Source organism: Vicugna pacos, unplaced genomic scaffold, assembly GCF_048564905.1.
Source record: "Vicugna pacos unplaced genomic scaffold, VicPac4 scaffold_125, whole genome shotgun sequence".
Classification (NCBI taxonomy): Eukaryota; Metazoa; Chordata; class Mammalia; order Artiodactyla; family Camelidae; genus Vicugna; species Vicugna pacos.
In genome coordinates this window covers 112141-127182 of record NW_027328805.1, presented here as the reverse complement: position 1 = coordinate 127182, position 15042 = coordinate 112141, and the positions used below count along the sequence as shown (strand labels likewise).

The 15042-nt window shown below is 46.3% G+C and overlaps 1 protein-coding gene across 1 annotated transcript in view; it reads right to left on the bottom strand.

Moving 5' to 3' along the window:
* The window catches only part of LOC140695036 (uncharacterized), a 134663-nt gene extending 125432 nt beyond the window's left edge, over positions 1-9231 (bottom strand). The window contains exons 1-2 of the mRNA XM_072957991.1: positions 8959-9231; positions 1550-1709 (exon numbers count right to left, since the gene is read on the bottom strand). The gene's annotated coding sequence lies outside the window, so the exon portion shown is untranslated. The remainder of the gene's footprint in view (positions 1-1549; positions 1710-8958) is intronic.
* Positions 9232-15042: the final 5811 nt, after the last annotated feature.

Genomic DNA, 15042 nt, shown 5'->3' with positions numbered 1-15042 from the left:
GAACACAACTTCAGGGCAAAACAGGCGGACTGGTTTTCCAGCAGGCCAGATAGCGATGACGGGTTTTCAATAGAGGCGCACAGAGGCTGAGAGAGAAAGCCTCCAGGACCCTACAGAAAGCTGCCCACAGTGCCTTCTCCATGGCACTACTGAAATAGGAAAGAACAAATCTGACTCCATATTAGATCTGTTCCTTTGACTTTAAACCTGTGCCCTGTTTCCTAGGCTTAGTCTTGCTGTTTCTGCACCTTTTGTGAAACAATGTTGCCTAGATCCTGAAATATACAGGAGACCCTATTCTCAAGGCTCTGACTTTGAAGGATATTATCACTTTTCCATTCGTATAAAGATAACAAGATACAGAATAGAAAATAACATTTGCTTGTTGGAGGTTTACACGGATCTGACCCAGGTGAAGAGCTGCAAGAACAAAGGATTCTAACAACAAAGAATTCATACACCAAGTTTGCAACAACCAAGCATTCCCGCTTCCCCTTTTTAATATAAGAAGAGCCTGAATTCTGACTTGGGATGATGGTTCTCCAGGACATTGGTCTACCATCTTCTCCGCTGGCTTTACAAATTAAAGCCGCTATTTCTTGCCCCAAATCCTTGTCTCCTGATGTGTTGGCCTATAATGCACGAGTAGAACAAGCGTGGACTCGGAAACACAAACATACATTGAAAGTACGCATTTGGTATATTAAATGACCTGCTTCCACTCGTATTCCTGAGGTTTTCTTCTCTTGACCACTCCTACTATATTTATGAAAAACCTGTCATGTGGACACATTTCCTTCTCTAGCCACTACCCTTCCATGTAAAAACTGATGCCAAGAAGGCAATGGAAGTTGCTAGAAGGTATTACCTGGCCAAAAAAGAGCAGAAGTGGGTTCTGGCTGATGTTCAGGAGCAGGCCGGGGCACCTGACAAGATGTCATAAGTACGGATAGACAGCTGGGCACCAAAGGAGAAGCTTCTAAACTTCCATGAGGGAATTGTTGGATAGGAAGGAACAGTCCCAGACTATAGCTCTGATCCCACCATGAGCTTCCTGGGCAAGGCTGGGCAAGTCATTTAAATTCTCTAGACCCTTGCTGTCCAACACGGGAGCCACCAGCCACATGCAGGATTATGATGTTATTCTGTAGCCAGACAGAATTATAAATAAACACTTTATTGCAAAGGGTCAGCAGGTATAATATTTAAAAACATTATTGGTTATCTTGCCCTAACAAGTTATTTTTGTATGTCTAGCTTTCTGTGGGTTGTAATGCCTGCAACTAATGTTTCCCTTACAGTGAGGTATTTTGAAATTATAAGTTACTGGACACAGTACACTCATATCACAGTTGAAAAAAAACTGATCTAAATAAGCAAGGTGATCTGACTTAGTAGTTATGAGCAGGGGCTCTGGGGCCAGCCTGCATAAGTATTAATTCTCACTCTCCCTCCAGGGAGTTCTGTGTGAATCTTGGACAAATTATTGTTGCTGTTGTTGTTGTTGTTGTCATTGTCATTGTTATTATTTGTGCCTCTTTTTCCTTACCTTTTAAATAGCGAGGAAAATGTAGACTCTATCCCCTACAGTGTTGGCAGGATTAAATGAGTAAACGTCTGTGCTGCCCACTTCCCTGGGTTTCAGCATTCTCCAGGCAATCAGTGCCAAACGCAGTGGCATTCTCCACTGTCTTCGTCAGTCTGGGATTCTGTAACAAATTACCGTGTGTCGGGTGGCTTAAACAACCAGCATATTCCTTATGGTTTGGAGGCTGAGGCTTTCAAGGTCAATGTATCTGGGAGAGGATTGCCAGCTCGAAGATGGCTGTCTTCCCACTATCTTCATGGCCCAGAGAGGAGAGAGAAGCAAGCACTTTGGGGCCCTGTATAAGAACACTAATACCATTCATGAGGGCAATACTCTCATGACCTCATTTTATCCTACTAATCACCTCCCAAAGGCCCCGCATCCTTATATCATCAACCTGGGAGATGAGGTTTCGACATATGGATTTTGAGGGGATGCATTCAGTCCACACATCGGCTAACTCTCCCAAACATGCAGTCATCAAACCTGTAGCTAATTTCAAAATAATGTTTATATCTCTCTGCCCATTTCCATTCCTACATCTACTAACACTGAAGCCCTGCTACATTTTATTTCTTATTTTCCTTGTAGAGGTTTAATTGATTCCTCTAACTCCAAGGATTCGCTCACTCCAGTCTGCTTGACAGCCCTGCCAGGTAGGACTTCCTTAAAACACCTTCCCACTTCACCTGGTTGTTTTTTAGGTGTAAATGTCAGAATTCTCTCCACACCCCATCCTAGACCTTTAATCCCTTACACTACCGCTCACTATGTTATTTTCCTATTACCACTGTAACAAATTCCATTAAGCTTAATAGCTTAAACCAGCACAGACTTATCAGCTTATGGCTGTGGATGTCAGAGATCCAACACAGTTCTCATTGGGATAAATTCAAGATACCAGCAGGGTTCCTTCCTTCTAGAGGGTCTAGAAGAGAATGTTTCCTTTTTTTTTTTCCAGTTTACAGAGGTCACCCACCTTCCTTAGCTTGTGCCCCTCAACTTCCTCCATTTTCATGGTCAGCAGCCTTTCTGAACATTGCTCCATCGCTACACCTCCCTCTGATTTTAAACTCAGCTGGGAAATATCCTCCAATTTAAGGACCCCTGTGATTACATTCAGCCCACCTGGACAATCCAGACTACTCACCCTATTGTCTCATCTCAGGATCCCCTTGTCCCATCCCACTCAGGCAGTATGTATGTGGCTGTGACATTCACCTTGTGTAACATTTCCTCATGAGCAATTTATGGTTCAAGGCACTTATAAGTGACTTTTTGTTTTTCTTCCTTATCCTTTCTACATTCAGTTTGTCTGGTGAGATTATATGAATCCTTTTTATTTGTGCCCCTGCACTAATCTATAATAATGTATCATGGGTTTAAAGGCTAACTAATAGACAATTTAGGAGACAGAAATCCTCTAAGATTTTTAATCCTAAAATATCTGTCATCCCTTTTGCCATGTACAGTAACATGTCACAGGTGGCTACCCTGTGGCCGGGGAGGGACATGATTCTGCCATCACACTCCCCTCATTCTTACCAATGTGCTGATCAACTAACCAAGGATCTATGCTCTCCAACTCACTCACTTCCTCCTCCTTTGCATTGACTATCCTGTTCCCACCGCTTCCTTCATTCACCACATCAGGATTTCATGACCACATTCTCCCCTAAATGAAATGGGTATCTTGCATCTAATGCCTGACAGCTGTTCTTATTGTACATGCACACACTGACCTACACATAATCCCGTCCATCTCTTTATTTTCCTAGAATCTTCCAGAAGAATCAGTTCCATGATGATAATGATGATACTGACAATGATGACAGGGGCCTCTCAAGGATTCTGATAAAGAGGGAATCGATAAAGGGAGGGAATCATTGCAAAATTGCCCCAGAAACAGGCTTAAAGGTAAATAACTCTTATAGTGTTTAATGAAATTGACTAATATTTAACTATTTTTAAGACTTTATATCACTGAATTTAAAATTTTAACGGGAATTTTCATTCACCACTAACCAAGATTCAACTCTGGGACCAAAATCTAAGGATTTCTGTCTTCTAAAAAATTGTCCACTAGCCTTTTAAACACGTGATCCTTTTAAAAAGTTTAGTGCTGGGCTGAAAATAAGCAGGATTCATATAATCTCACGAGACACAGTGAATGTGGAAAGACTAAGAAATAAAAATAAAAAGCCATTCATAACGTCTTGAACTTTACGTTGCTCACAGGGGAAAATGTTTGCCAATGTGTGTGTCACATCAACATGACGACTGAGTGGGATGGGGAAGCTGATCTTCCTCATCAGTCATTTATGCTGATTTGTTAGATGCCAAAACAGTTTCCTCATTGAAATTGCTTCTAACAAGTATGGAAGAATTTAGGTTCTACCAAAAGCAGGCTGAACATTTTCCCCTGCTTTCAGGTCTCTGGACTGAATGTCCCCACAAGAAGGACATGATTATGTTTCATAGGGAAGTCTTCCTGAGAAGCAACAGGCTTTTCTAGGGCAGAACTGCAGGGCCCCCCATGGAGGGCTGGAGGAGGTCTAGAGGGGACACTGGAAAAATAGCAGGAGTGAATTCAGATACTGCTGCTCAGGTCGCCAAAGACAGCATTGCTATCTCTAAGGATATGACATTCTCCCAAATTTTCCATGAGTGAAGGAGCCTGTGAACACTAAGCAGGTTGTTAAGACACAGCAGCACATAATTTGCGTGACAACACAATTAGAGTATGATTTGATATTTGCAAAATAACTAGCCCATTGTTCTTTGAAACTGCAGCAGTAGCAATAGAAATAAAAAAGACTGAGCCGTCTTGGAGACAACAATCAATAAACAATTCTAAATCTGCAGAATTCCTTGACAATATTCAAGCAATGAGCTAGATGTGTGCTGCAGATACCTCTTACTGCAGGGCTCACTCCTGCAAAGCATAGAACTAGTTTCTCAGCACACAGAGGGAACCAAGTCAAGATTCCTAATCTTTTGAGATTTACTAAATGGCTGGAAAGATCAGACAAGTACATACAGGCAAATATGATTAAATGGAATCAAATAATATCAAATGTGATTTGAGCACAGACGAAAGGGAAATTCCTTTCACCTGGGATCTAGAGAGACTTCTTCAGAAAATGTGGCTCTGGAGACGGCCAAAGACATGGGTGGAATTTTGGCAGAACAGGATGTAAGGAATTTAAAAACTTATTCTATAATTCATATAAAAATTCAAAGGATCCCAAAAATCCAAAACAACTTTGAACAAGAAAAACAATGTTGGAAGACTTGCACTATCTGATTTTCAAACTTTTTTTTTATAAAGCTACAGTAATCAGAAATTATGGTGTTGGTGTAAAACAGGAAAATAGAATAATGGAACACAATAGAATGTTCAGAACTAAACCAAGACTTATACAGACAATTGATTCTCAAAAAGGATGCTGTGGAGAAAGGATCTTTTCAGCATGTAGTGCTGGAACAATTAGATAGTGATACGCAAAAAAAAAAAAATGAACTTTGATTCACACCTCACAAAATATACAAAATTTACCTCAAAATGGATCATAGATCTTAATAGGAAATCTAAAACTATAAAACAGCTAGGAGAACAAGCATAGGCTTAAGCTTTATGGCCTTGGGTTTGGCAAATTTTTCTATCATCTATTTTAAAAAGAAACTGATAGAGTGAACTTTATGAACATGAAGACTCTTCAATGCTCTTCTAAACACTGCTAAGCAAATGAAAAGACAAGCCATAGACAGAAGCTATTTGCAGATCATATATCTGATAATGGTCTCTCTTTGTATCTGATCCAGAATAAAGAGGTCTCAAAATTCAATAATAATTCAAACACCTGAGTGAATGAGGCCAGAAAACACACTTCAGTAAAGATATCCAGATGGATAATAAGCATATGAAAAGATGCTGTTTAAAGGTGTCATTAATGATTAGAGAAATACTTTTAAAAACCACAGTGAGATACTAGTTCACATACATACTAGAATGAATACAGTTAGAAAGACTGACCTTACAAGGTGCTGGCAAGGAAGTAGAGCAACCAGAACTGATACACACCACGAGGAATTTACAATAGTACAACCATTTTGGAAAAGTCTTTAACAGATTCTTTTAAAAAGGTAAACACCTATGTACCATATAATCCAGACATTCCTCATCTGGTGCTTTAGAAAGGAAAAGCATATGTCCATACAAAGACTTATAACCAAATATTCACTGCTATTTTATTTATAATAGCACAAGTTGTAAATAACCCATGCATCCATCAAGAAGTAAATGCAGAAAGAAATGATGGTCTATACAAACACTGCTCACAATAAACTCTTCAGTAAAAACTCAGCACTAAACAATACTCTACTATAAGACAAATAAGCTATTAATACAGCAACACAGATGATTCTCAAAATAATTACACTGAATGAAAGAAGTCAGACAACATAGAGTAGATACTGCATGAATCCATTCATATAAGGATCTTGAAAATGCAAACCAATATGTTGTGATAGAAAGCAGATCAATGGTTCCCAGGGGAAGAGACGGGGAGGGAGGGAGGGACAAAAAAAGTCAGGAGAGAAGCTTTGTGGGTGATGGGTATGTTCACTGTCTTGAGTGTGGTCATGGTTCCTTGGGGATATTCTTACGTCAAAACATATTAAGCTGTACACTTTAAACGTGTGAAAATTATTTTGCCAAGTATACCTCAAAGCTGTTTTAAGAAAAAAGGCACTTTAGTCCTGATCCACCTCAGCGCCTGATTGGAGTGACATGATCAGTCCCTCACACTGTCTGCCTAACGGGAAGGTAGAAAAGCTCTCACAGAAGATAACATGGATTTTTCATTTGCAATGTCTGCCATGTAATAAAGAATTTCTAGACATGCAACATGTCCAGACTATATGACAGATAACATGAGAATAAGGAGCATTAGACAAAGGATGCAAACCCCAGGTGATGTAGGCATCAGAGTTACCAATAAAGGCTATAAAATACTTTTAATATATTCAAGAAAATAAGGAAATGATGGGAGAATAGATAACAGGGTAGAGACTTTCACCAGAGAAATATACTGGAATGTATTTTTAGGAAAAATCAAACTGATACTCTAGAACTGAAGCTTTCAGCTCTGGAAACAGGTAAACAGAGCTAATTAGGATCCCTTTTAAGTAAAACTTTCAGTAATTCTGGGTAAAATATAACAACAAAGTAACACAGAGCTAACTATGGAAAGAGAAGTTCCCTGATGACAATACAAAGAGGACACTTAAAGCCCAGAGTGGTCATCTTGTGAGCTGATGCCACCGCACCCTGGAGGGAAGGGGTTTTCATCTGCACATAAATAAGGATACAATGTCCATGTAGGAAAAAGGGTCCATACCAGATGTAGAAGACTCTTCCTCTATATCTATATAGTCAGAGACAGAGATGTAAAGTGGCAGCAGAGGTCACAGTGACACAGGGCCCTGGGCCAAGGAGTGTGAGCACCTCTGCAAGCTGGGAAAGGTAGGATGATGAATCCCTCCCAAGAGCCTAGGTGTGGAACTTAGCCTTGGCCACTCCTTGGTTTTAGCCCACTGACATTGACTTTGCACTACTGCACCCTAGAACAGTGAGAAGATGAATGTGTATTGCTTTAAGCCACTGAGTCTGTGGTCCTTTGTTACAACAGCAATAGGAAAGGAACTCAGGAACCAATATGAACTTGAACCACAGGCTGCCTGCTGTGCTGGCAGGGAGTCCTTTGTCTCTGATCCTGGGGGAGTGTCCTGTCCTCTGGCAGCATCCACAAACTACCTCATGCTAACTTGGCAGTTTGCAGAGGGTTAAATCTTATCCCTGCACAGTTCTTGATATTTAGTTAATAAAAATGATGGTGTCATCATGGGTATTTTTCCATCTTTTAAATACCCTTCAGTCTTCTAATAAAGCTACTTCTAATTAAGAGACCATGTAAATAGTTTTCAATCTTCATAATAAATAACTGTGGTTTTATCTGGTTACTTAAATTATGAATAATAATGTTCACATTTGTAAAAGTTATTAAAATCAACATTGTTTAATGAAAATATCATTTCTTTTCGCATGAACATGTATTAACTACAAGAAATGTTCCATGCTTTCTTCTACGATTTACTGTTAGAGCCTTAAAGAATAATATTTTCCTCAAAAGATATTACGGCAAAGGGATTTCTTTTGGTGGAACTGTTCCGGCATCAAATCTGGTGCATGTCTCAGGCCACTGGCAACATAGAGATGATAGAAATTAGGAGGCATTATAAACACAGAATCACTTTTAAAGGAATTAAAAAAACTGGATGTGTGTAAACAAAGAATCAGAGAAAATTCTGGTGAAATAAATGTATTTTTCAGCTTAAGCAAGACATGGGGTGAATAAATCTGAAATGAAAAAACCACCCAGAGATTAGCAGCGAGTCATGCACGCAGTGTGAATGATCAAAACCAAGTTGTTTCCAAACCAGTGTGCAGGCTTGATGCCTTCATGAATCAAATCTGTGTGGCACCAGGCCACCTCGAATACATGTTGATGAGGTATTTATAAGCCCTTCACCATCCCAAATCAAAGCCCACGCACGAGCCACAAGACCATCACCTACACATTTGGAAAACACACAACATGGTGAATAGCACTTTTCTTGTTCAGTAGCCGGTGGCAGCGAACTGTCAGCAGACAGAGATACAGGGACACAGAGGCACCTCCCCTCACTCAGCTGATAAACTTCCGTGCATCCCTGGGGACAGGATTGTCATCAAATGCACCATGGATTGATCCTCCTCCTAGGAAAGGAACCGTAGTGCTGTCATTAGGTTTGAGCAGGGGTGGGTGGAGGATCTCAGAAGAGTTGTTTCAGCACACCAATAGAATTCTTGGCCACCGTGACCACGAAAGACAAGTCCCCTGCCATCCCGGTAGGCACTTGGGCTCCTGACAAAAGCTGGGCTCAGTAAAGGGTTGAGTAGAAGGCACAGACCTGAGGGATGCCCCAGCAATAGGCAGGAGGTAGGGCCTGGTTTATACTGCTCTGGGTGTATCCCAGACTCATCCGAATACGAAATCAGAAATTTGCAAAACAGCAGAGCTGGGGTGGATCATCTACTCCAGACTCCTCACCTTACAGTTAAAAGGGTGGCAACCCTGACAGGCAAAGCAACGTGCTAAAGGCAGAGCGTGGAAGTGGCAGTGCCAGATGAAACGCAGCGTGCAACCCCCGTTCAAGGCCGCTGACTCTGACGACGGGGCCAAGGTTTCCAATGAGGAGAATAAGACAGTGTAAATACTTTGTTCCCCCTAAAACCCCAAATGTTTTTTAAAGGCACAAAAACTCACCTTAACTAGATCTCTTCTGAGGGGGCTCTCTTCTGCTTCTTCGTCTTTCTGTCTCCATTTCCCTCTCTCAGACACAAACACATTCAGTTTTGTGAAAGGGGACTTCCTTCCATACAAAGACAGACTTCACATCTTCAGAAAGATACCTGAGAAAGCACGTTTCTCAATTCAAGTCTTTGTGGGAGTTCTGGGCAACTGGCTTATTTTCTAGAACAATCGGTAGTTACAAAATCAGGAAATCATCTTCCACAAAGGCAGAGTTCTGGTCCGTGTTGATAAAGTTGGGGATGTCACATTTCATGAGTCTGTTCGGCTCCTCCTCTGGCCACCTGCTGCATCTGATGGCTTCCTGGAGCCGAATAACACTGTAAAGGGCTATGGTAGGGATACCAGCTTTGGCCTTGTCCAAGTGGTCCACTTCATTGATGTAGCAGTGAAAGAGGGACCTAGATTCATCATTGCACTGCCAGAGAACACCTTGGGCAGCAGCGGTCTTCCAAAGTCTGACACAAAGCTGTTGAGTCTAAATCTCTTCTCGGGAGACTCTGCATTGCTACAAAGAAAACCAAAATAAAATATCGTTCACAGTGTAGCTCGGTGACCTGAAGAATCATAGTTTTTGCCATCTACTGAGAGTAAATCCCTGCACAGAGCATGCTGACATGCACTGGAATTGAAAGACATCACTTCTGAACACATAAAATTAAACTCAAGGCAAAAGTCTAAAGTGAGGGCCCATGGACCATCCTAAAAAGACATCGTTCCCTGAGAATCCTCAATATTGGTGCCTCGCACACCAGTGTTTCTCCGTGGGACACTCAGATCTCTTCATCAGGATTCGTTAAAGTGCTTCTTAAAATGCAGAATCCTGGGGTGCACACCCTCAGAGTCTCCAGAGGTAGCGACTGGTAGTCTGTATTTTCATAGCCACCAGGATAACTAAACATGCTCAGGTTTAGCACCGCAGTCTACATCGGGTCACCTGAGCATCGACATTTCTGTCTCACGGGATGGGGGGTGCCATGTGTGTCAGGGTGCTGTCCTACCCATGTGTCTCCCCTGATTCTCAGAACTGACAGTGCTGCCCCATTGGGCACGAAATACCACCGTTTCACAATGCATACGCAGGGCGCCCGACTGAAAAACAATCAGTGATAGGAGAGGGGACAAAACTCAGCTTCCTGTTACCTTGTTTCACTTACTGTGGGACGAGTGATCAATTCAAGGGTAATAAATCAGTGAATGAGTGAATAACATGACTCGCGTTAGTCCCACGAGTGCCTGGAAGAGCAAGCCTGGGCACATTGAGAACCATAACAGCCCATCTACTTAAATGTCATCCTCCACAGATCTATGTAAAGGTTACTTCCACCCAGGCAGTGACTCCAGAAGGGCAAGAATCATGTATGAACACACTCTCAAATCCAGAACAGAACCTGACAACAATTAGGCTCTGGAGTCTGTGTTTAGCGAGTGTGGAATCTCAGTGATTCCAGCTCTTACACCTTGCCTTCCCATCCCACCACACACGATATGGCCCTTATGTCCAGTTCTCCCGGGGCTGGGGCCACGGAACCCATTTATAGGACTGGAAGAATCTGATCATTTAAACCATCCCCCAGATTATCATCAAGAGTCACCTGCATTTCAGGGATCAGTAATCCCAGAAGCTTTGCAGTTCAGGCAGCTGAGGGATTTTTATATCAGCTCTGTCTTCTACTGTGACTGCCTGGGTGACATCAGACAAGGAATTCTGAAAAGCCTGAACTTTTCCTTTCAGGAATAATCTAATTAACAAATCTCGTTGACCACTCAACAAATGTGATGTGAAGATCAATGATTTTACACAGGAGTACAACATTCACTAGGTCGTGGATTTAGAATCAGAGGAAAATCATTTTAGAAAGATTGACAGAATGTAGCTTTAATGCGAATTTAAGTATTCTTACCTTTCAGTAAATCATCTTCCCCTACTTATCACTTCACCCAAGTTTAAAAGATGTCTGAGAACAGGGATGAGTGTGCCAGCAATCTGAGACCCAATAACCTAAAATTTCACCTAGGAAAAAGAGGGGAGTAACACATTTTTAAAAAGCATGGCGAGGATGGCGGGGCCATCCCCAACCCCAGACTAAGAAGCTCTGAGTAATAGCTTTCCTGCCTGCCTGGGGCATCAGCTGATGTGAAAATCCACCCAGAAACCTCACTGTCCAGCAGCTCTTCCATAACACAGGCTACACTTTCTCAGAATTAAGAATTGCGTCCAGTAACCACTTCGCTGAAGAATAAAGACAAAGGAGAACAAGAGAGTTCTGCCCCTCCCAAGGGAGAGCCCAGACCTCGGGCTGCATGCACTGCGCCCACCTCCCTGGAGAAGAATAAACTGGAGAAGGGCGTTCTGCGAAACTGGGGCAGCAAAGGTTGAGATGGGAACAAATTGACCAGCTGGCCAGGGACAGCCCCCTCCGTCGCTGCCTTGGCGGCTGCCTCAGCCCTCTCAGCCCATCCTGCCCACCTCTGGTGGCTAAGCTGTCAGGGAAATTGCTTTGCGATCTGGAGCAACAGAGGCTGCCCACAGGCCAATCTGCGGAAAAGATGGGCGCTAAACCCCCAGCTCCCGAGTGACAGGCTCCATACCCCCGCCAACACCCCGACGCCCCCGCACCCTACCGCAACCCCGGGGAAATATGACCCGAAGAAGTGTGACCTGGGAACGAGGGGCAGCAGAGGCCGCCCCCACGTCAGGCCTGCAGAGAGATTGGAGCTTATCCTCCAGCTCTCCAGGGGCAGCCCCTGTCCTCTCCACCTCCTGATCTCACCGCGCCTACCTTCCAGGAGCAATCAGACCCGGTGTGGGGTGTCAGGCGAATCTTGCGCCAGAGAGGACGTCCCCAGGCCAGGTCAGGGGAGAGGAGAAGAAGTGGCCCCATTAGGCGGGGCAGCCGGCCGTCGCAACTGCCTCTGCCCCTTGACCGCATCGGGCCCGTCTCCCAGGAGCAAGCTGACCTGGAGACGGGCATCCGGCTTCTTGGGCAGCAGAGGACGCCCCCAGGATTGTTCGCGGGGAAAAGGAGAGCAAATTGACAGGCTCCGCGCTGCAGGTCTTCTACCCCCGCCATCGCCACCCCCGCACCTTAAAGGCACCGCCCAGGGCGCCCCTCCCCCAGCAGGCTGAGTAGGACACGTGAGTCTGGTGACCTGGGGCAGGAGAGGCCACTCCCACACCAGGCCATCGGGGAGACGGGAGCCAATCCACCAGCTCCCCAAGGCAGCCCCTACCCCCGCAGCAGCCACCACTCTTGCCCATGACCTCACAGTGGCCTTCTCTAGGGAGCAGGCTGACCTGGAGATGGACGTCCGACGAACTTGGGACAACAGGGACCGCCCCCAGGGCAAACCATGGGGGGAAGTGGGAGCAAATGGACAAGTTCCATGGGAAAACCTGCCGCTGCTGCCACCACCCCCAAAGTACCAAGTCCAACTCCCGGGGTCAGGCCGACTAGGATACACGCGTCTCTTAACACAGGGCAACAGCGACCGCCCCCAGAACAAGACGCGGGGAAGATGGGAGCAAATGGTCCGCTCCCCCGCTGCAGGCCCCCGACCACCGCCACCCCTGCACCCTGACTACCCTGCCTCCCGCCCCCAGCAGGCAAAGTGGGACAGGGGTGTCCCGGGACCTGGAGCAGCAGAGGCCGCCTTCAGGCCACGCGGTGCAGACATGGAGCTAATCCACAATCTCCTCCGGGGCAGCCTCCCTATGCCTGCAGCCACCACCTTACCAGCCCCCTGACCGCACCGCACCCATCTCCCAGGAGCAAGCTCACCTGGAGTCGGACCTGAGGCAAATCTCCGGCGGCAGGCGTCGCCCCCAAGCCAGGCCGTGGGGGAGAGAAGAAATGGAGCAACTCCCTGGAACACATCCCCTGCCCCTGCCGCCTCCGCCGCCGCCTCCCAGGAGCAAGCTCATCTGGAGACCCGCGTCCCGCCTCTAGGGCAGCAGAAGCCGCCCCTGGCTCCGCCTCTGGGGAGAGCGGAGCGAATTGATCGGCTCCCCCGCGGCAGCCTCCCTCCCCCCGTGGGTCCCGCACCTTAACGGCCCCGCCCCCACTCCGCACTCAGCAAGCTGAGTGGGACAGGAGTGTCCGGCGACCTGGGGAAGAAGAGGCCGCTCCCAGGCCCAGCAGCCGGGACAAGGCAGCTATTCCACCCGTTCACCAGGGGTAGACCCGCTCCGCCCCTCTGCCGCTGCCACTGCCTTCTGACCTAACCGCCCCACCTACCAGGAGCAAGCTTACCTGGAGTGCAACATCTGGTGAATCTCCGGCGGCTAAGCCCCACCCCAGGCCAGGCTGCAGGGAAGAGAAGAAATCGATCGGCTTGCCCGGGCAGCCTCCCAACCGCCACCGCCGCCGCCGCCGCCCAAAAGCATTGCAATAGCCTACCGGGGTCAGGCTGACTGCAAGGATGTGCACTTGCCTTCTTATCCTGGCCAGGTCCCTGAGCACCTCCCTGCATCCCTACACTCCCTGCACCTCTGCACCCCTGCTACTCTCTGCAATTCTGCATCCCTCCACCCCCACATCCCCTGAAATGCCTGCGCCCTCCACAGCCCCTGCACCCCTGTCACCAGTTACACTTTTGCACTGCTTACACTCCTGCACCCCTGCATGTCCCACACACCACCTCTTGGGCCTTTGGCAGAGTCTCTGCTGTTAGACCAATGCACAGTGACTCACTCTTTGCCAGTATATGATGCATCAGTGGACGTCAGGGGTTGCCTGCAGGAAGGTACATGTTCCTGGTCACTAGCCTGGGCCACTAGGGTGATCTCTGTGAGGTCACCCAGGACGGGTTCAGAGATGCTGTTCTCTGGGAAGAGAGGAGTTGAAACCGGTCTTGAGGGCAGAGCTGTGCTCACCAGGCCGTCCACGCTTCATGTTTTACACAGGGCTTCGGAGAAGTGAAATGGATCCGGCCAAGTAATACCGGCCTGCTGTGAGCCCACCTCAGTCCTGGGCTCTGAGTCAGACCGACTGGCTCCCTCAATCAGGGCCCAGTTTGGGCACCTGAATGGTCCCTTTGAGGCATCCCAACAGTTCTCAGGATGAAGTCTGGCTGCTTCCACCCCATGGCCCTCCCTCCTACTGTGCTGGCCTCAGGAAGGTTCCTTATATGGGGAAGAAGGCAGCCCACACCCTACCCCACCCCTCACCTTTCTCTAACCCAGGCTGGTGCTCTCTCTGCCCCTCAGAGTCTGGGAAGCCATCCCTCTTCAGTTATGTCCCTTCTGAGATGGACTTGCTTCCACTCAATTCTAGGCGAGGATGCACCATGGAATGCACTGGGTAAGAGAACCAAAATAAATAATTTCTTCTGTGAGGTTGTCTGTTTATCTACTGGGGCTGGGCTGTGTGTAGTTTGCTACAGCTATTGGTGTGAGAGGCTAAAACAGCCTGTGTGTCCTTGTTTTCATCTCCCCGCTGTCTTTGGGTTTTCCCTAGACACTCCTGAGACATTTACTTCTGTTAGTATTATTCCTGTTATTACACACGGGCCCTACTGACATGGAGGTAAGGTGTTGGGGGAGCGGGACAGAGCAGGGCATCTGCAGTCCTGTGATTAGTTCTCATTGAGCCTGTGCCCTGAGCTGTGACCTCCACAAGTGTGTCTCTTTCCCCCCACCCCAATTTGGGTGACACAGAAGGGATTTCCCTTCTCCCAGGTTGGTTAGGCTCTGGTAAAATAATTTCTCATTAAAAAAACAAACAAAAAACAACTTCCCCCAATGAAACAGAATGTTCTGGGTGTATTTCAATACAGTTATTTTCTCCTCTCCAGGCAGGAAGCATGAGGAGTTATCCTCTGACCTTCATTCTGAGAACAGGACATGGTCCTGGATGTAAAATACATGAAAAAGAGCATGGGGCCCCTCTGACTGGCCCCCTGGACTTGTCACACTCTTATTTCCCCAAACTGAGCCTCCTGCTGGCCTCAGGGACCTGTTAAATCTGCCTGCCCCCAGGGTTCTTACAAAAGCAGGTTCTGCCTTGGGAGCTGTGACTCTCCAAGCCTGCCCGCTGT